General features: G+C 44.5%; 1 protein-coding gene across 1 annotated transcript in view; it reads right to left on the reverse strand.

The window, feature by feature from the left end:
• LOC124797879 (CD109 antigen) overlaps nt 1-21,217 on the reverse strand; it is an 855,659-nt gene that overhangs the window by 422,360 nt on the left and 412,082 nt on the right. The window lies entirely within an intron of this gene.

Raw genomic sequence — 21,217 nt, forward strand, 5'->3', positions numbered from 1 at the left:
ATATCTGGTAATGAAATGTGCGTCACGAGATCGTGGAACTGACTGGAACGAAAGATGCCAAACGGTTCAGCCTACAAATTTTCTTTAGGTTGTGTTCCACAGCTTTTAAAGAAAACATTTTATACGTGTAGCACCACAAAGCTCCTAAAAACTTTAATACGCTACTTCACCGTCCGAACAGACTTTGAAGGCGCACCGACCGACCGCCGTGTCATCCTTTCCCGCCGTTGTCAGTTTTCATGACCAGAGCCGCTACTTCTCAGTCAAGTAGCTCGCCAGTTGGCCTGACAAGGACTGAGTGCTCCCCGCTTGCCTACAGCATTCGGCAGTCCCGGACGGTCATCCATCCAAGTGCTGATCGAACCCGACAGCGCTTAACTTCGGTGATTTGACGGGAGCCTGTTTCACCAATGCGGAAAGACCACTGACATCAAGCTGCTACTGATTTCGGTAATTTATGTTATCATCTGGCAATCTATAAAATTTAAAATGATCTATAGTACGTGTCCATCATTTTTAAAATCTGTCAGCCTACACACAATGAGTAGTCACGAACTTTTAATTTCAACTTCGTAATAGAACATACATAACTTTTTGTCTGTTTGCAGGTACGTTTCTGCTATCCTGAAATCAGCAAGCTGCTAGGACCAGATGGTGTCATCGGCGAAGCGGGGAGTACCACTATGACCCCGAGAAAGTGAAAAATGAGAGCCGTAGAAACACGTGGACACGCCACCGACGAGAAGGATAAAAGACACACCCACAAATGGTCGACGTGATGCTGAGTGGTTCTTGGTGTGGTGCTTTCGGTTTACGATCGAAGAGTTAAGCGTCACACAGCCACCCTACCGAAATCTCTTAACGAAGGCCGTGAAGGCGAATCACCGCGGGAAGCTGTCCAAGGATATAATTCTGCTGCTTCTTTGGGGGATCAAATTTCGCCACCCCTGTATTCACGTGTCACCGCTCTCAGTGACGTGTTCCTCTCTCCTCAGATGAGCAATCCCTCGCGTGTCACGCATTCCAGATGACGCCCACGCAAAGTTTCATAATGACTGCTTGAAATGTTTCGACGTGATAGCTAAAACGTTAGGAGTACCACTCGCATTTGGTTAAAGTGGCGTCTATTTTGCCGGCCACTGTGGCCGAGAGGTTCTAGGCGCTTCAGTCCGGAGCCAGGCGGCTGCTATGGTCGCAGGTTCGAATCCTGCCTCGGGCATGGCTGTGTCTGATGTCCTTAGGTTAGTTAGGTTGAAACATCCCCTTAAACATTAATGAATTACTGTGCTGATAAACCTCTTACGTTATTTGATTTTCAAACAGCTGAGTAGAACTGAACGTTCTCAGACATTTCTCCCTTTACTTATTCTGATCAACACTAAACTGACACACAATACTTTTAGCGCAACGCAATCTGACTTTGACTAATCCCTACAAAAGAATGGCCCTGACTAACAATAACCTACACCTTTCATGAACCACTTACCTCACAAAAATCTTCGTTACTCGAACTACTGCAATACAGCGAGTGCCAACACTGCCAGCTAAATAAAAGACTAACTACTTAAGGCACTAACAACTGATAGGCATAGTTAGCAAATGAAAGATTTTGATAGAGAAGAAACAATATATTTACCTTAATAATATATATATATATAAGTTCATGATATACAGTATTACAAATTTACACTTTCTGATGGACACACGTCCAGATCGTCCGCTCTCAAAATTCTCCATCTCTCTCCCCACATCCACGACTGCAGGCGGCTCACCTCCAACTGCGCAAAGCTACGCGCTGTTCACATCCAAATGCCCAACACTACAATAGCAAATATTCCAACAATGCTAACCAGCCACAGACTGCACACAGCACAGTCAGTGATTTCATACAGAGCGGTACGTGGCGTGACCAACATGAAAACCTAAACAGCCTACTTACAAGGTTTACGTAGTTCTAAGTCTAGGGGACTGATGACCTCAGATGTAAAGTCCCATAGTGCTTAGAACCATGTGAACCATCTGAACGTCTATTTTTGACATTTATTCTGCAGATTCATTTCAGACGCGAACGCAATTAAGGGTAGTAGCAGTAGTAACGCGATCATTGCGTTGGTGGTTAACACCAGTAGCTTCTATGAGGTGTATTCCAAGCCTTTGGCCTTGTCTTCCTCTGACCTGCCCATCGAGCTGGGGTAATCATTAAGATACGCACTTCATATTTTTGAAGACATTCTAATTTACCTTATCTGAAATGAGGGATAATTTCTCAAACGAGCCACATTCTGAGCCCCCCCCCCCCCCCCCCCGGTCCATTTCCTCCGCTCATTTTCAGACTGGCTTACTGTTCCGCTTACATTGACGTCATCGTCGACGACACACCGGCTTGTAGTGCTTATTTCCCGCCACCGGCAAACGATTAATGACAGTCTACAGAATACGATCACACATCGATACCGTCCTACATTGCGAATCCGCAGTCGCAAATAAAGAGTTTTGGTTTGCAGGAAGTCACTAACATAGCCGCCAATGCACCTGTACCGATAGCACCACTCGTAGAAGCTATGCCAAGAACCCACAGCAGCGCCAGTGTTACTGAGTCGGGGAGCAAAGGACGGGGTCAGAGAGGCAACGCGAGGCAGCGCTCTCGTCGCTTTGGTGGCCCGCTGACTAGAGCTCATTACAGACTAATGCGACAAGGTTGTGCTTCAGACCGAAGACTGGTTTCGTGTGGATCTCCACGTTACTCTGTCCCATGCAGGCCTCCTTCAGCTCTGCGTGATTACCGCAACCGACATCTGGTTGAAGGTGCTTACTGTACCCGAGCCTTGGGATCCCTCTGCCATTTGTCCCTGCCACACTTCCAGTGTTTACCAAAACGACGATTCCTTGACGCTCCACGATGTCTTCAGTGAACTCATTCCTTCCTTCTTTTAGTCACGTTGTGCCACAAAGTTATTTTTTCCCCAATGCTACTCAGAACTTCTCTCTTTATTCGACCTATTCATCTAAACTTAAACATTCTTCTGCAACACTACATCTCAAAAGTCTCTATTCCGTTTTTGTCCAGGTTTCACTGCCGTACAAGGCCACGGCTTACAAATACCTTCAGAAAATACTTCCGAGCATCTAAATTTATATTCAATGTTAACAAATAAGTACTTTTCATAAATGCTTTTCGTACTATTGCCGGTCTGCATTTTACACGTTCCCTACTTCAGACATCGTCAGTTATTTTGCTGCCCAAGTAGCAAAAGACATCCACTACTTTTAGAGTTTCATTTCCTAATCTAAGTCTGTCAGCATCACCTGATTTGAGTACTGTACATTCAATTATCCTTGTTTTGCTTTTCCTGATATTCATCATATATCTTATATCCTCTTTCCAAAGCACTATCCACATCCCGTTCAATTAGTGTTCCCAGTCTCTGAGAAAACTGCAATGCCGTCGTCACACGTCAAAGTTCTCATTTCTTCTCTCTGAACATTAACTCCTTTTGCAAACTTCTCCTTGGTTTCAATTACTGCTTGCTCAATGCACAGACTGAATAATATCGGCGAGACAGGCTACAACCCTGTCCGATTCCCATCTCAACTCCCCTTTCACACACTTTCACTCTACTAAGTGCAGTCTGTTTCCTGTTCAAATAGCAGATAACGTTTCGCTTCCTGTATTTCAACGTGGAATTTCAAGAAGTGTATTCCAGTCTACACCGTCCAGATACCTCTAAATATTTTTATCGATTTCTAATGACCCCATCTTCGACGGGACGTTAACCTCTAATCTTCCTGCCAACTGTGAAGCAGTTGGGAAGTGCACGTCTCGAAGTTGGCAAATAGGACGGCCCGTAAAGGGCATACTTTCGGTGCGTTACGTGTTGCTGGCTGTGAGCACAACATGACATGGTTACAGTACCATCTGTCGGCCATATAACGCTGAAAATACGAGGCGGGCTGCTGCTGCTGCGTCACGCTTCAATTGTTTGTCCATTTGCTGGTATCTTGGTCAAATACACGCGTAATCACATAATAGAATAATGTCGCTATCGGGAAACGTTTGCCATTTTAAATTTCAGAAATTGCTAATTCTCTGTTCGCGAACCATTAAATTGTTGCCTCCGTTCGATTGCTAATAGTATACAAAGCTGCGCTGCTCCGAATTAGCTCTCACGCCGGTTTTAAAGTCCATAGAATGGCGATTCATTTGCTGGGCATTAATGTACTCCCACGCTGGCAGTTGATAAACGCACATGTAGCGTCCATATTTTGCTGTTCTCGCTTGTGGAATTCCTACTGGAGGTCTGCTTTAAATACTACCCTCTAGTACAAAACTGAAGTTTACTAGCGTTGAAATAACTAGCAAAATATAATACAAAATAAAAATCCGCCTAGGAAAAGTTTTTAACTTTTTGCAAGCTTTCTGATTATGATGAAAAGTTTCTTTGAACATGTATGCATGTCCAAAGGAACTTCGCACCGTAATCAGAATAACACAAGCACTGCAATATCTGCGTTTTAGGCACCAGAACGAGGCGAGCGCTTTCAGCATGGCACAGAGTTGGCGAATAACTGAAAATTTTGTTTTACCTGTGCTGGTAAGAATCATTACTAAAGTTTATCTACAGAACTGTTTGGTTTGTGAGGCTTCTCAAACTTTACGTACTGCATGTGTTTTATTCAAGCTAGTAAGTGGATTAGCCTAGAGTCATGATATTGTTGTATTCGATAATCTGTTCTACATACTGGTAAAGGTTTATTGCATTTGAGTGTGTTTTATGAGATGACCACCAGGTTTCAAAAGTGGCCAGATCTTCGCACGAATAAAGTCCTAACATTGCTATCAGTACAAATATCATAGACAGCTAAAGATATAGTATTGCACAATCGATGCTTGTAAAGATTGACGCAAACATTTTACACGAATAATTAACTATCATAAACCTTTGTTTACAGTGTTTGTTCAAAACAGATGGTCAGAAAATATGAAAATGAATATCAGAGCCATATGTGACCCGTTACACAGAGAATTCAATCTATTTTGTGGCACGATTTGATACTGTGTACAGTTGTACATGCTGTTAACCTTGTAAAGGGTAAAAGGATTAACTGGCGAATAGTACACGAGACCTGTGAACCACTAGGACACCGAAGTACGCGATAAGAGACCTTGATACTAACCTACTATCACTCACGAGGATATAATCACCTGCACATAAAGGTGGATTTACAACGGTGAATCTGTGGTACCTGAAGAGAGAATTTTGAAGCATTCACCGCATTGTCATCCAGTAATTTTCATCAAATTGCCTACACCAACGAAAATTTGCAACTTGGAAATGTTCTGAGTTCGGAAATTCCTAAATGCGCTTCAGGAATGGAATCCACTCACTGGTAAGATGTTGCACGAAATTACCGTCCACATTCCCTGTGAGTGTTAGCACACTCGACGCCAAACACGCCTTTCCGACAGCAAGTCGTAACTGGCAAGATGGTCTTTCCTGTACTAGAGGGTGGACACGCTAATAACCATGAAGATCAGTCAGGACGGGAATTTCCTCTGTAGACTCTACTTAAGATTGAATCAGAGGAAAAACAGAGTCCTTTTGCAGCATAGACACATTAGCTATTTAAACAGCTGGACTGACATTCTTAGAGGGGCAGGCGCGTAACAGCTGGAGCCTAGACGACATAAGAGAGATACCTTACCCGCAATACATTCTGGGGTCTGGGTGACCTGCTCTTTTTGTTTTGCCTTCTCCCTGAGTAGGGAACTACTAGTTCCGAAAGGTTGTACAGTGTATCACTTTTACTTCTATGTGTGCCTTATTGGCCACTTGCATACGATAAGAACGGTGGAACAGAGACAGAGACCATCTCAAACCATATAGTACTCTCGAAACATCCGAAAAGTTCCCAAAAAAATAAATATATAAATAAAAATGAATGAACCATGCACAACAGACCGATGACATTAGGTCCCTCTACGTAGTTTTACACTACCCAACAGCAGAAAACCTTCTGTGTTGTTGTAATATTATGTAACACAGACGATGTGGTCATAAAAAAACTTCGGTTAGTCACATTTTTTCTTTAATTTGGATTGGTGTGCAGCTTTTGTCTTTTCTAATCACTGTTTTACATCCAGCAGGATAGATGACTGTGTTAATAGCCGTCCGCAGCTCGTGATCGTGCGGTAGCGTTCTCGCTTCCCACGCCCGGGTTCCCGGGTTCGATTCCTGGCGGGGTCAGGGATTTTCTCTGCCTCGTGATGACTGGGTGTTGTGTGCTGTCCTTAGGTTAGTTAGGTTTAAGTAATTCTAAGTTCTAGGGGACTGATGACCATAGATGTTGAGTCCCATAGTGCTCAGAGCCATTTGTTAATAGCTCGTCGTTACTGGTGTATCTTCACGATTGTGATTTGTTTGTCGACATTATGTCCTAGTATCTGAGGCCTTACATACTGGTCTCAGGGACCTAATTGTTGAATTTATGAGTTGCCACATTACCTTCACTCCTTGAATAAAACTGTCTTATATCTTTCCATTACCTATAATTCTTGATCTGCATGGTGGATACAGCATAATGGAAAGTTTGTAGGCACCTGAAAAATCCTCCTAAAAAAAGTGCCTTATTCCGGAGGGTTTGCAGCATTTGGAGATGTACTTTTGCCACATTACCCTAGACAACGTTTGCAGAGTCGATCAAGGGCATATAAACATTCTGTGCGCCGTCACACCACAGCTGACTGATAATTATGGTTTGACTCTCACCTGCCAATATGTGCATTTAGAGCGTGCCTCTGTTATATACTATTCCAGTAGCACAGTTGTTAACATCGTGTCTCGAAGTTCATCACTGTCGTGTGCTTATAAGCTCGGCGTGTGCGCAGTCCGTAGAGAACAAAGCCCTGTAAGTGAACGAGAACAAAATTTAAATATCTGACGACAGCTCTGGTGAAACGGTGGTATTACACTCGAGCACAATCTAGGTACTCTCAGTAAATGAACGTCCTAACGCTGCAGTCCAACGTAGGTGAGCAGTGTACGGCAGAGCTCGCGCAAGATAAAGCGGCACCTGCGCAGGCCGGGCGCCGCTCCCTCCCCTGCTGCCTCGCTTGACCGTCGCCGGCCGACTCCCGGCGTTCTCGCTGCAGATGGCACTACGCGCGCTCGGACCACGCCACCGCTGCCAGCTGTCGCGTCGCCTGCCAGCTCGTGCGGCGCGCAGTCAGGAAATCTCGCTAATCCCCGGAAAACACATCAGTTGGCGGCAACTCTCCCTTCCATCCCCATCTCCTGCACCCCGCCACCACTCACGCAGACCTGGCGTTGGAACTAGGTGCATCCCTTTGTTCCCACCCTTCCACTGCTATAGAAACCTGTAGCAGATGGAACAAACAAATGCAAGAAGAAGTAGGTAGCATCTCTCGTGTGCCACACTAACCCCCCCCCCTTTTTTTGTGAACAAATTAGTGGATACCTGGTAAATCCCTATCTGTGGATGTCTTGCAAATATTGCCAAACTCTGTCAGATTGATTGATTAAGTAGCTAAAACGATACACTTTGTGTGTGGCCAGCTTGTCCTTGCATCCTATTGGTGGATACTAGGACTGGTATATTTGGTGGGTTTCAATCCTGCAACTGCCCATTTTCCAAACCCTGCTCTTCCCCCTTCCGGATCTTTATTCCCTTGCCTCCTATTGGTGGATACTGGAACAGTTAGTCATATGGTAGGAACTCCATTATGTCGGAGGTAGCTGAAAATTTCAAATTACAGCTCAGTCGCATGCTATGACCTTAAACAATTTGCGGGATTTGCTGGCCAGATGCAAGCTCGCAATACAGCTATCGGAAAGAATAAATTGATCAATTGTGAATTTGACCTTGTAATTGGATTTTTATGGTATTATTGAATTTCTAAATAGCTTCTCTTCGCTACATTTGGAAGGAGGGAGGGAGGGTTTATTGTGTGATACGATAGATGCAACAGTAAATGCCATAGCAAAATAGAATCGACTGAAACGTATTGAGTAGCACTAAGCACGACAAACTTAAACTACGATCCAATCCGCAGTAGTAGTACTTGTAGTAGTATTAGTAGTAGCAGTAGTAATGGTGGTAGTAGTTATTATCATGCCTAGATGTCGGAGACGCTGAAACACTCGCACATCCTGTGCGCTCATGCCGCAATCTCCACAGGTAGCACGCCTGCCCCCTCGTGAGCCGTCACCGCTGGTGCTCAGAGGTCGCAAAAAAAAGCCGCCGCCGTAACCGCAGCCACAGTCGCGGACGCGTGTGTATGCCAGAGTGCACCACCCCGGCCATGGAGGGCATCCGGGGATGACTGGAGGGTAGAAATTCGGATGTTATCAATACGTTCGGCGCCAACACGTGGCAGTGATACATGCTGAATTGCTCAATTTTCCACGGAGAACATGTATGATCTAGGAGACAGCCCAACGCATAATGATTATCAGTTCACTACACAGCTATCCAGAGAGCATGGCGTGGGCCGTCACTGCGACTTATCCCCGCTACTGTGGGCTGGAACCGACTAGGCGCCCGGCCGCAACTTTTCTTTGTATCTGCCGCCCGCGACAGTCTTAAGACGTAAATATCAATTCATCCCCGTCACCGGCTACCTCCGCCATCAACCATAACAAACGGCAGAGCCCTCTTAGGAAACCAGCTGCATGTTTATCACTGTCACTGCAATTAAATATTACGATTGTAGCTTTGAGCTGACGATATTTCACAACGAGCGAAATATCGGAAATACCTCCTCCTGGTGGCTGTGGCTCTTGGTCGCGTCTCAAGTTAAAATGTCAGTATCTATATTCTCCTAATGCAAGGGCTTAATTTTCCACGCAAAATCTTTCATCCCCTTACGGCAATCAATGCGCGTTGAAATCTCAGTTTTCCACATCAAATTAATACCTTCCTTCCACCAGACAGTAATTTCCTTTGCACATGTCGGAATACAGACGACAATAACTCTAAATCCCAACACATACTTTATAAGCCTCCTGACAGCAGCGAATCTATCAGACATCTCCCACTAACTGTAATACTTCGCCATTAACTGAATGCTGGTTACATCGGACAACATTGAGCGAAAATCCGCGATCGATGGACATGCTCCATTTGCGTTTCTAGTGAGTGGTACCAGCGTGTCTTAGGAAGAGAGACGTAATCGTCTCATAAGCGACCAGCCATTAAAAACACGATCGCAACGACCTTGTTACTGTCACCCTGCAAAAAAAAGCGGTCTTGGCTCTGTACGCACACACAAGTATCGCCAACGATATCTACGTTAGAAACTACACATGCTTTATAAATCGAGGTATGGTATTGCTTCCAAATGAAGTGATTTCCACACAAATACCGCAACTGTGAACATAGACGGTAATCGCGGGGTGTTTATTAACACACCAAACGTGCGGGTACATGTCATTAGCGGCATAGACTTGCAATAAAATCACTCTTATCACCGAATTTAGAAAGTGTCCCGGGTAACGAACATGGTATTAAGACGATAGTTGCAACTCCCTCATGCTGCCGCAAGATATTTCTCAAGCTAACAGTGTTTGTAATGCGTTCTATTTCGGTGCCATGAAGGCAGTTTAACAGAGGTTCTGCGATATATCCACTGGGTTATAGGCGAGGGACGATGATGGGTTGATTGAGAATGTTCACTAAGAGCTGACGGTGTGCTATGTGAGGAATCACTTAAGAAAGGCAAAGCTAGATTGAAGTCATAAGAAATGTACGAAATCATATGACCAATACACCGGATTTTCAGATCTATAGTGTTACACTTCCTGGTAGAAATGCTGCCTATGATCTGGGATCAAGTCTCTATTCAACCACATACTTGAATTCGTTCGTGTGGAGATCATTTTTAATGATTACAGACACTGGTGAATCATATTCATGGCGCTGTCATGTCTCGAAACGAGTCATCTGTTTCGAAAGGACCCCATACACCAAAACGTCAGCGTGGTTTTTGACATTCTCTCTGCATTTTGTATCTCTCAGTGTCTGCGCCGCCCCCCTGCAGTTCTGCCAATGTGGTCATTCCAAATTAAGTCAGAACTCAGTGAAGTCCAACAATGCTATTCTACCACCAACCTTGTGGAGAAACAGGGTGAGCTGAGTTAATGCGACAGAAATGTGGTTAGACCACTCGATGGAAAATAGAATACGTTGTCGCAGCTCTGCCAACTGTGTACATTGTGTAAGGCCAGCACCGAATTAAACTTTCTCTTGCAACAAGAGGTAGTGGAGAAGACAGTACAAGGAGTCACGTGGAGAAGACAGTACAAGGAGTCACGGTGGTGTTCCTTACCGGGAAAGTTAGGAAGACTTCACATCATTTACGGCTTAGAGGCATTAGAAAAGTTCCGACCGGCGTGCTAATAGGTTCTAGCCCACAGCTAGTGGCGGCCCTCGCACAGCTGTGTATTAAACTAATAATCGGCATGCGTTAGGCTGTCTCTACGACCATGTGTGTTCTCCATGGAAAACTGAGCGACTCAATATCGATCACTGCCACCTGTTGAAGCTTCTTGTACTTATAACATCCGAATTCCTACAGCACCAATTATCCCCGGATGCCTTCCATGGTCAGGGTGGTGCTGTCTGGCACACACATGTGTCCTTAACTGCGACTGCAATCATCTTGGCGGTTTTTTCTGATCTTTGAGTACTGGCGCTGGTGGTGTACGGGAGGCAGGCGTGCTGTGTGTGGACATTGGGACACGAGTGCGCGGGATGTGCAAGTGTTTCCGCGATCTCGAACATCTACCTATGATTATCACTACCACCACCACCACTAATACTACTACTACTACTACTACTACTACTACTACTACTACGGAATGGATCGTGGTTTAAGTGTGTTGTGTTTAATCTTCTTAATACACCGCAGTGGACTCTGTCTTGCAGTGATATTTGTTGTTGTATCGATTCTATCACACAGTAAGCCCTTCCTCCTCCTTCCGAATGTAGTCGAAAGAAGCAATTTAGGAATTCACTAGTGCTTTAAAAACCCGACTGCAACATCAAATTCCCGATTGATCAACTTATTGTTTCCGATAGCTGTCTTGCGAACACACCTCTGTCCAGTCCATCCTGCAAATTGCTTAAGGACATAGCATGCTACTGAACTGTAATTAGAAATTTTCAGCTACCTTCGACATAATGAACTTCCTACCAAGTGACCGAACTGTTCAAGAATCCACCAATAGGAGGCAAGGGGAAAATAATATGGAAGAGTACGGTCTGCCGGCGAAAGGCAAAGGTCCCGAGTTCGAGTCTCGGCCCGGCACATAGTTTTAATCTGCCAGGAAGTTTCATATCATCGCACACTCCACTGCAGAGTGAAAACTTCATTCATAAATTAATTTATGAACGCCTGACGTAAATTATGCGGTGATTAGAAGTACTCTAACCCTTTACTGTCAACAAACTGGGTTTACATACCCTCCTATTCCGTTACGATAGTTGAAACTGTGCGTAAGAAAAGCAAAATGACAACAATTTTGGTTTCAACTTTCGGCAGCAAATACTGGAATAATATATATTCTCGCTCAGAAAAGCTGCCTTAAGAAATTCAAATGGAACAACACGTCAATCACACTAAAAAGAAAAGTTTCGGCAGTGTAATCCGAAACGCATCACGAAAAAGAGTTTGCAGCATAGTTTAAATTAAATAACCATATATTTTGTCGTGGTCACACCGAAAAACGAAAATCTGTCGGCCTAGGCAAAAACTTCACAATTTTTTTTTCTAAAATGTTCAACCGCATTAAGCCTAAAAAAGTTCAAACAAAAGAATTACCTGCGGCAGTCACTGTTTTTACTTCATCCCACGACGCGTTCGAGAGTTTACACGCTGACTTCAGATGGAACAACGATAGGCAGATGTCAGCCAAGCCTCAGATTGCGGTGCAGTATCTGACCACGAACGGCACCAGCGCCATTTGCCCAACCCGTTGCAACTGACATTCGACGTAGGAACAGTGTGTGTGTAGTTGTAAACGTATTATGTCGGAGCCACGTGAATTTGAACGTAGAGAAATTGCTGGCGCTCGCATGGTGCGTGTGTGCTTCGTAACCAAGTTTCGAGTGGCAGTGTAGCAAGATTTATACCGCATATAGCGAAAGCGGGAAAACATCAGCCGCTACGTCACACCGCGGATGAAAGTGTGTGTTGCGTGATCGTGACAGACTGTCAGGATTGTGACGAACAATAAGAGTTTATTTCGAAATAAATTCGTCGAATGCGAATAACTCGGCTTCGGCTGTCTTCGGTATAGATGAACGAAGTTTAGGTCGGCCCGGGATGCGTGCACGGGAAACCCGGATTCGAGTACCTGTCCGGCGCAGTGTTTCATGTCACCAACAGGTAGGACATCTACACCAAACACATCTGAAGCCAAGTTATTCGCATTCAGCGATTTTATTTCGAACTAATATCGGAATGAAGCAGGCGAAAAGGAGTACAAACGTCTCAAAAATGATACTGACAGGAAGTGCAGAATGCCTAAGCTGAAATGGCTAGAGGACAAATGTAAGGATGTAGAGGTATGTGTCACTAGGGGTAAGATAGATACAGCCTACGGAAAATTAAAGAGACCTTTAGAGAAAAGAGAACCACCTGTATGAATATTAAGAACTCAGATAAAAAAAAACAGTCCTAAGCAAAGAAGGGAAACCAGGAAGGTGCAAGGGGTATATAGAGGGCATATAAAATGCAGATGTAGTTGAGGGCAATATTATGGAAATGGAAGAGGACGCAGAGGAAGTTGAAAAGGGAGATATGATACTGCGTGAAGAATTTGACAGAGCACTGAAAGACCTAAGTCGAAAGAATGTGCTGGGATTATGCAACGTTCCGTTAGAGCTACTGATAGACTTGGGAGAGCCAGCCATGACAAAACCCATCTGGTGAAACGCTAAAAACAATCCTTTGCAGATCAACAGAAAAACTGGCAGAAGCCGACCTCCAGGAAGATCAGTTTGGATTCCGGAGAAATATAGGAACACGCGAGGCAATACTGACTCTACGACCTATATTAGAAGCTAGGTAAAGGAAAGGCAAACCTATGCTTCTAGCATGTGTGGACTTAGAAAAAGCTTTTGACAATGTTGACTGGAATACTCTCTTTCATATTCTAAAAGTGGCAGGGGTAAAATATAGAGAGCGAAAGGCTATTTACAATCTGTACAGAAACCAGATGCACTTGTAAGAGTCGAAGGGCACGAAAGGGAAGCAGTGGTTGAGAAGGGAGCGAGACAGGGTTGTAGCCTATCTCCGTTGTAATTCAATATTGAGCAGGCAATGAGGGAAACAAAAGTCCAGGGAGAAGAGAGAAAAACTTTCAGGTTGCCGATGACATTGTAACTCTGTCAGAGACAACAAAGGACTTGGAAGATCAGTTGAACGGAATGGACAATGTCTTGAAAGATGAACATCAACAAAAGCAAAACGGGGAAGTGGAATGCAGTAGAATTAAATCATATGATGCTGAGGGAATTAGATTAGGAAACGAGACTCTTGCAGTAATATACGAGTTTTGCCATTTGGGAAGTAAAATTACTGATGATGGCCGAAGTAGGGAGGATATAAAATGTCGACTGGCTAGTATACATTTGAGTGTCAGGAAGTCCTTTCTGAAAGTATTTGTATGGAATGTGGTCATGAATGGAAGTGAAACATGGAAGATAATCACTTTAGACAAGAAGAGAATAGAAGCTTTTGAAATGTGGTGCTACAGAAGAACGCTGAAGATTACACGGGTAGATCACGTAAGTAATGAGGAGGTACTGAATAGAATTGGGGAGAAGAGGAGTTTGTGGCACAACTTGACTAGAAGAAGGGATCGGTTGGTACATACGATCTGAGGTATCAAGGGATCACAAACTTAGTACTGGAGGGAAGTGTGGCGGGCAACAATCTTTGAGAAAGGCCATGAGATGAATACAGTACGCGGAATCACGTGTGTGTAGGTGCAGTAGGTACTCGGATATCAAGAGGCTTGCACAGGATAGAGTTGCGTGGAGAGCTGCGTCAAATCAGTCTTTGGGCTGAAGACGATAAAAACAACAAGAACCATATCGGACGGCTCTCTTATCGTCAATAATTTCTGTTCATCCGGACATGCAAGACAAGACAAATAAGAGGACGGCAGGTGCAAAAATCATTGCAGAACAGGATGTAGCACTTGCGAAACCTGTCAGCACCAAAACAACAGGATGGTAGCTCTAGGAGCAGGGAACTGCACGGCGAGGTGGATTTCCAGAACCACTCATCAGTCACTTAGTGCCTTAGCTGGGAAACGTGGTGCCGAAGGGCTAAAGCGTGGAGTACGGGGCAATGGGAGAATGTCGTTTCGTCGTACGAGTTGTTTCACACTGTTTCCAACTTCTGACTGCGCTTACATCCCAATAAGCGGGGGTTAGTTGAATATTTGGGCTGGCAATCCGTGAACCTGAAGGTTATTCTGGAATGTCGGATTATTGCCAATTATTATGGTAGTATTTTGGCTGATGAGGTCCATCCAGTGGTACGTTTGTTACACAACGGTGGATCTGTGTTCCGAGGAGAGAGGGCCCCACCTCACACAGAACACATGGTCCACGCCTGTTTTAGTGAGCATGAGGATGAATTGTCGCACCTTCCCTCGGTGCCAACCACAAGATCTCAATACTACTGAGACTTTGTCGTCTACTTTGGAGAGAAGGGTTGTGTGATCACTACGCACTCCCATCATCGTTACGTGAACTTGCCACTATTTTTGAGGAAGAATGGTATAAGAGTCACTAGAAAACTGTAGAGGATCTGCCTTTACCCATTGCGAGAAGACTGGAAGCTGTTTTGAACGTCAACGGTTTTCATACACCGAATTAGGTATGGTAATGTGTTGTTTCTCATGTTTCTGTCCAACCACTTTAATCCATTCAGAGAAAGCGCAGCTGTAAAAGATCTTCAAGTACTGTTCAGGGGACGGATTTTGATGACAATACTGACAAACAGACATAACATATACGAAGCATATATCTTCTGGTATTTCACTACGACAAAGTAAGCAATTTCTTGAGCCGGCCGTAGTGGCCGTGCGGTTCTAGACGCTACAGTCTGGAGCCGAGCGACCGCTACGGTCGCAGGTTCGAATCCTGCCTCGGGCATGGATGTGTGTGATGTACTTAGGTTAGTTAGGTTTAATTAGTTCTAAGTTCTAGGCGACTGATGACCTCAGAAGTTAAGTCGCATAGTGCTCAGAGCCATTTGAACCATTTTCTTGATAGAAACAAAGACCGTCTGTGTCTGCGAAAGCTTCCTTCGGTCGGTGTTTATGCGACAGACCGAATGCGCATTGGAACCGAAACAAAATACACCCCGTCAGAATTGCCAACTATTTACTTCAAAACTTCCACTATTCGTTGAGGTGGAAGCGTTCGGCGAAGTGCTCGTCGCAAGATAAAAAGCTGAGGAACTTTCCCTGGATATTAGCCAGCTAGACGAATAATTCCTCGAGAAATTCCATTACCCTGGAACAGCGTCACGTTAATAAACAGGAAGGGTAACGCTGCCAGACGTAAATTGCGAGTCACGCCTGAACTCACTTGCGACACTAACGAGTTTTACGTTTACGAGGAAAATAAGTTAAGCGCTTTCACACTGAAAGCGTTCGGAGAGCCGCTGCAAACAACGGGAAGACTCTCGACATTAATAAATATCGACGGCCGAGAAACGGCAAATACACTAGGTTGGCAAGTTACTCAGTGCCTTAATCTCTTTCACACGATGTTCGTATTTTTAATACGGCAATATACTTTGGTGCCGCCGAGTATTATGGATTTAAATGATGAAGTACTTCGTGCTAGTAAGAAGGCTAATATATTTTTCTTTGCACTGTTATTTGCCGAGTGAAAGTGGCGTGTAACTCGTCGTTGTAATGTGTGAAAATTACATCTGACTTGTTTTTACTTGTCGGTGCCTGTTTCAAGAATCGTTCTTTGTTTTCGTAGATTTGTTAATATTTCGCATCATTATACATATTGATACTTTTTCGAGTGGGGTAAAGTCAATTAGCTATGCTGGACCCGGAAGACGAAACTTACGTTGTTTATGTGGATTATATTCAAGTTTAATGGTTTCCAGTTGTTCGGAGTCTTTACGACTTAATCGTTAAACGACCTCCCTTGAATAGTAGGCAATCACATCTGGAAAGAGTCCAGACATCGAACAAGTTTTCTCGACAAACGGCAATACGTCAAAGAGAATTAGTTTTGCTGTGCGGTTCATACGAACACATTAAATTTTTTAACGGAACTGTGTGATTTTTAATGACACTGTTTTATAACAGTTCACTGCTTTTCTTCCAAATTCCTCCCTGTGTTTAATGAGCCAACTCCCCAGTAAATTCTGCAATGTTTGGGAATGAAAGATCAATGAACACGGATTGAGCCGTGGCCGCTGGCGGCGTGCACGCGCGGCCGGAGTTGTGTGGCACTAGATGCGAGAACTGCTAAGTTCGTAGCCCACCGCTCCTGCATACTGTAGCTGAGTAATCAGTGAACCTGTCATGAAAGCTCAATCGTTGTGACATCTCTTCGTTGATTGATGGTTGTTGCATCCTGGGCTGTCCCCGCAAGCAGCAACGTTATCTACATCTACATCTACATTTATACTCCGGCAAGCCACCCAACGGTGTGTGGCGGAGGGCACTTTACGTGCCACTGTCATTACCTCCCTTTCCTGTTCCAGTCGCGTATGGTTCGCCGGAAGAACGACCGTCTGAAAGCCTCCGTGCGCGCTCTAATCTCTCTAATTTTACATTCGTGATCTCCTCGGGAGGTATAAGTACGGGGAAGCAATATATTCGATACCTCATCCAGAAACGCACCCTCTCGAAAGCTGGCGGGCAAGCTACACCGCGATGCAGAGCGCCTCTCTTGCAGAGTCTGCCAGTTGAGTTTGTTAAACATCTCCGTAACGCTATCACGGTTACCAAATAATCCTGTGACGAAACGCGCCGCTCTTCTTTGGATCTTCTCTATCTCCTCCGTCAAACCGATCTGGTACGGATCCCACACTGATGAGCAATACTCAAGTATAGGTCGAACAAGTGTTTTGTATGCCACCTCCTTTGTTGATGGACTACATTTTCTAAGGACTCTCCCAATGAATCTCAACCTGGTACCCGCCTTACCAACAATTAATTTTATATGATCATTCCACTTCAAATCGTTCCGCACGCATACTTCCAGATATTTTACAGAAGTAACTGCTACCAGTGTTTGTTCCGCTATCATATAATCATACAATAAAGGATCCCTCTTTCTATGTATTCGCAATACATTACATTTGTCTATGTTAAGGGTCAGTTGCCACTCCCTGCACCAAGTGCCTATCCGCTGCAGATCTTCCTGCATTTCGCTACAATTTTCTAATGCTGCAACTTCTCTGTATACTACAGCATCATCCGCGAAAAGCCGCATGGGACTTCCGACACTATCTACTAGGTCATTTATATACATTGTGAAAAGCAATGGTCCCATAACACTCCCCTGTGGCACGCCAGAGGTTACTTTAACGTCTGTAGACGTCTCTCCATTGAGAACAACATGCTGTGTTCTGTTTGCTAAAAACTCTTCAATCCAGCCACACAGCTGGTCTGATATTCCGTAGGCTCTTACTTTGTTTATCAGGCGACAGTGCGGAACTGTATCGAACGCCTTCCGGAAGTCAAGAAAAATAGCATCTACCTGGGAGCCTGTATCTAATATTTTCTGGGTCTCATGAACAAATAAAGCGAGTTGGGTCTCACACGATCGCTGTTTCCGGAATCCATGTTGATTCCTACATAGTAGATTCTGGGTTTCCAAAAACGACATGATACTCGAGCAAAAAACATGTTCTAAAATTCTACAACAGATCGACGTCAGACATATAGGTCTCTAGTTTTGCGCATCTGCTCGACGACCCTTCTTTAAGACTGGGACTACCTGTGCTCTTTTCCAATCACTTGGAACCTTCCGTTCCTCTAGAGACTTGCGGTACACGGCTGTTAGAAGGGGGGCAAGTTCTTTCGCGCACTCTGTGTAGAATCGAATTGGTATCCCGTCAGGTCCAGTGGACTTTCCTCTGCTGAGTGATTCCAGTTGCTTTTCTATTCCTTGGACACTTATTTCGATGTCAGCCATTTTTTCTTTTGTGCGAGGATTTAGAGAAGGAACTCTGGAGTCGGAAAAATTTTGCAGCCGTCTTCTTGTATGGTGTTTAACCTTTGAAATTATTATAATTTATTAGTGAAGTGCACCAGCGCTGTCTTCTGCCTTGTGGCCGTTAACGTTCCGGTTACCTGCCCCGGTCATTAGCGTAGTTTTGCGGCAGTGTGTTTTCCTCGCCGTGTTGATGCTGTCCGGCACGGCGTGTAGTTCGACAGCATAGTGTTTTTCTCTTTTGAGTGTTTATTGTGTTTTGACTGTGTTTATACGCCAATTATTAAGACGTAATCCTGCTGCGATCCTCATGTTCACTGATACTTTTTTTGGCTGTCGTTGCTGTTTGGTCGGGTGGAAGGGAATTTATTAGGCGGTTGGTTGGTTCGTCTGACGTCCGTACGTCAAGCTGCAACCTGATTGTTTAGTGTCACGTTTGGCTGTCTGTCTCACCTAAACTGTTGTAAGAGTTTCCTCCCCAGGCCGACCCTTGGAAGACTTCTGGTCACCACTGTTTGTTGTTTGTGATTGTCATTTTATTTGGTCGCAGGTACTGTGACAGTCCTTCAGCCGTGTATTACTATTGTCTCTTTTATGTTTAGTATATGGCCTTCAGCCGAATTTCGTAACAACTTTAAGATTAGGCCGTCAGCCGTGTTTCATTTAAAATTCTTGTTGCTCTGTATTTAGGCCTTCAGCCGCCTTTGTTTCAGAATATGTGACTTTTAATACGAAGGTGAGTCAAATGAAAACCTTAAATTTGTAATAACAAATCGAAATTTCGCGCCGTTATCCTGTAAGTTGGTAAGCGTGCTACAAACAGCGTGCAGAATGGCCTGTAGGTGGCAGCATAGTGCAGATGCACACATGCCGTCACAGTATCAGTATAAAGATGACCGCCCCACTTGAGACTTGCACCAGGGAAGAACAGCGTTCTGTTATTCGGTTTTTGCGTAGTGAAACCTATTGAAAGTCGTCGACGAATGAAGGTTCAGTACGGTGATGCATGTTTTTGTCACAGCAGCAAGTCTACGAATGGAGTAGGAAGTTCGCAAATGGTGTGACTTCAGTGGAAGATGCTCCTCGTGCCGGCCGGAGTGGCCGAGCGGTTGTAGGTGCTACAGTCTGGAACCGCGCGACCGCTACAGTCGCAGGTTCGAATCCTGCCTCGGGCATGGAAGTGTGTCATGTCCTTAGGTTAGTTAGGTTTAAGTAGTTCTACGTTCTATGGGACTGATGACCTCAGAAGTTAAGTCCCATAGTGCTCAGAGCCATTTGGACCATGCTCCTCGTCCAGGTCAGGCACAGCGAGTTGTGACTCCACAGAACATTGCAGTAGTGGAAGTCACAGTGAAGGAAAACCGCCGAGTGACACTGAATGACATTGTAGCATGTTTACAGATTAGTCATGGGTCAGCACACCATATAGTTCATGATGTGCTCCAGTTTCATAAAGTGTCTGCAAGATGGGTGCCACGGCAGCTAACTCTTGAAATGAGAGAGACGTGTTGATGCTAGTGAAGAACTTCTTCGGCGCTTTGAACGAGAAGGCGATGGCTTCCTTGCAAGAATCGTTACTGGGGACGAAACCTGGGTTCACTTCCACCAACCGGAAACGAAGAGAGCAAGCAAGGAATGGCGCCATTCCTCATCACCAAAACCAAAGAAGTTTCGAACAGAACCATCAGCAGGGAAGGTTATCCTGACTCTCTTTTGGGGCGAAAAAATCGTCATTTTGGAGCATTACATGCCTAAATCATCCGCGGCCTGCAATCAAATCAAAGCGACGTGGATTGCTGCAGCAGGTGTCCTTTTGCAACATGACAAAGCAAGGCCCACACTATATATTTGGACCACTCTAAGACTCAATGGGAGGAAAGACGTTCCGTTTTGATGAAGAGGTACGCCACGGGGTGCATGAGTGGTTGCGCGGACTACCAAAAGAATTTTTTCCTAAAGGAATTTATGCACTTTGTAAGCGCTGGAGGACTTGCATTGAGCGTGGGGGAGATTGTGTTGAAAAGTACTACAGCTTTGTACCACTTCTGCACAATAAATAATATTTAAAAAAGTATTTATGGTTTTCATTTGACTCACCATCGTATGTAAATCATTGTCTGTAAGCTTTCTCTTTGTCTTGAATTCTTGAAAAGGCCTTCAGCCGTGTTCTGTAAATGTTTAACTTAAGGTTGTCTTTAATTATTCTTGAATAATTGTTTGGGCCCTCAGCCGACAATATAGTTCAAGTTTTCTTAAGATGTTTTTCTGTTGTACTGTGTAAAGACTTATCTTTATCTCTTTTATTATGTAAAGAAATTTTTCTTTAATTGCGCTTTCAGCCGAAGAATGAACTTGAATTTTCCTCAATATGGCCTTTAGCCGGAATTTGCAAATGCTTGGCTTTGAAGAATTTCCTTAGCTGATCTGAAATATTATTTCGGCCTTTAGTGAGAAGATATTGTAATTTTACTTAAGTCAGGCCTTCAGCCTTACTCTAAATCCTGGTGTTTTAAAAGCAATCATTTACTTGGGCCCTCAGCCGTGAACTGATCTTTGTTGTTTTGAAGAAGAAACTGAGCATCGGTTTGAGGAATAATGTTATATGTGTTCTTGTATAACAGTAATCGACCTTGGCCCCTTTCGACAACCTGATCCGCTCTGTCCTGCGGAACCAGATTTGACGGGTAATGGTAGGAAGAAATAAACGTGGTCCTCAGATGGTCGAGACGGAAAGAAGATAAGAGAGATTAGTTGTTGCTGGTAGGAGTGACTGGGAAGATACGACAGTGTCACAGGACGCAACGTGTTACGGCAAAATACTAGTCAGCTGCCTTAAGAGAACGCTGTGGTCACTTTGGAGCGCTGCAGACGCAACCAGGTGGTCGTGTGAGCCCCCAGCGCCTACGCATATCGTGACAGCGAAGTGGTTTGCTCGTGCCATTAGCTCATATGGAATCAGTGCAATACGATGGCGTCACATTATGGCAGA

Source organism: Schistocerca piceifrons, chromosome 5 (genome assembly GCF_021461385.2).
Source record: "Schistocerca piceifrons isolate TAMUIC-IGC-003096 chromosome 5, iqSchPice1.1, whole genome shotgun sequence".
Taxonomy (NCBI): domain Eukaryota; kingdom Metazoa; phylum Arthropoda; class Insecta; order Orthoptera; family Acrididae; genus Schistocerca; species Schistocerca piceifrons.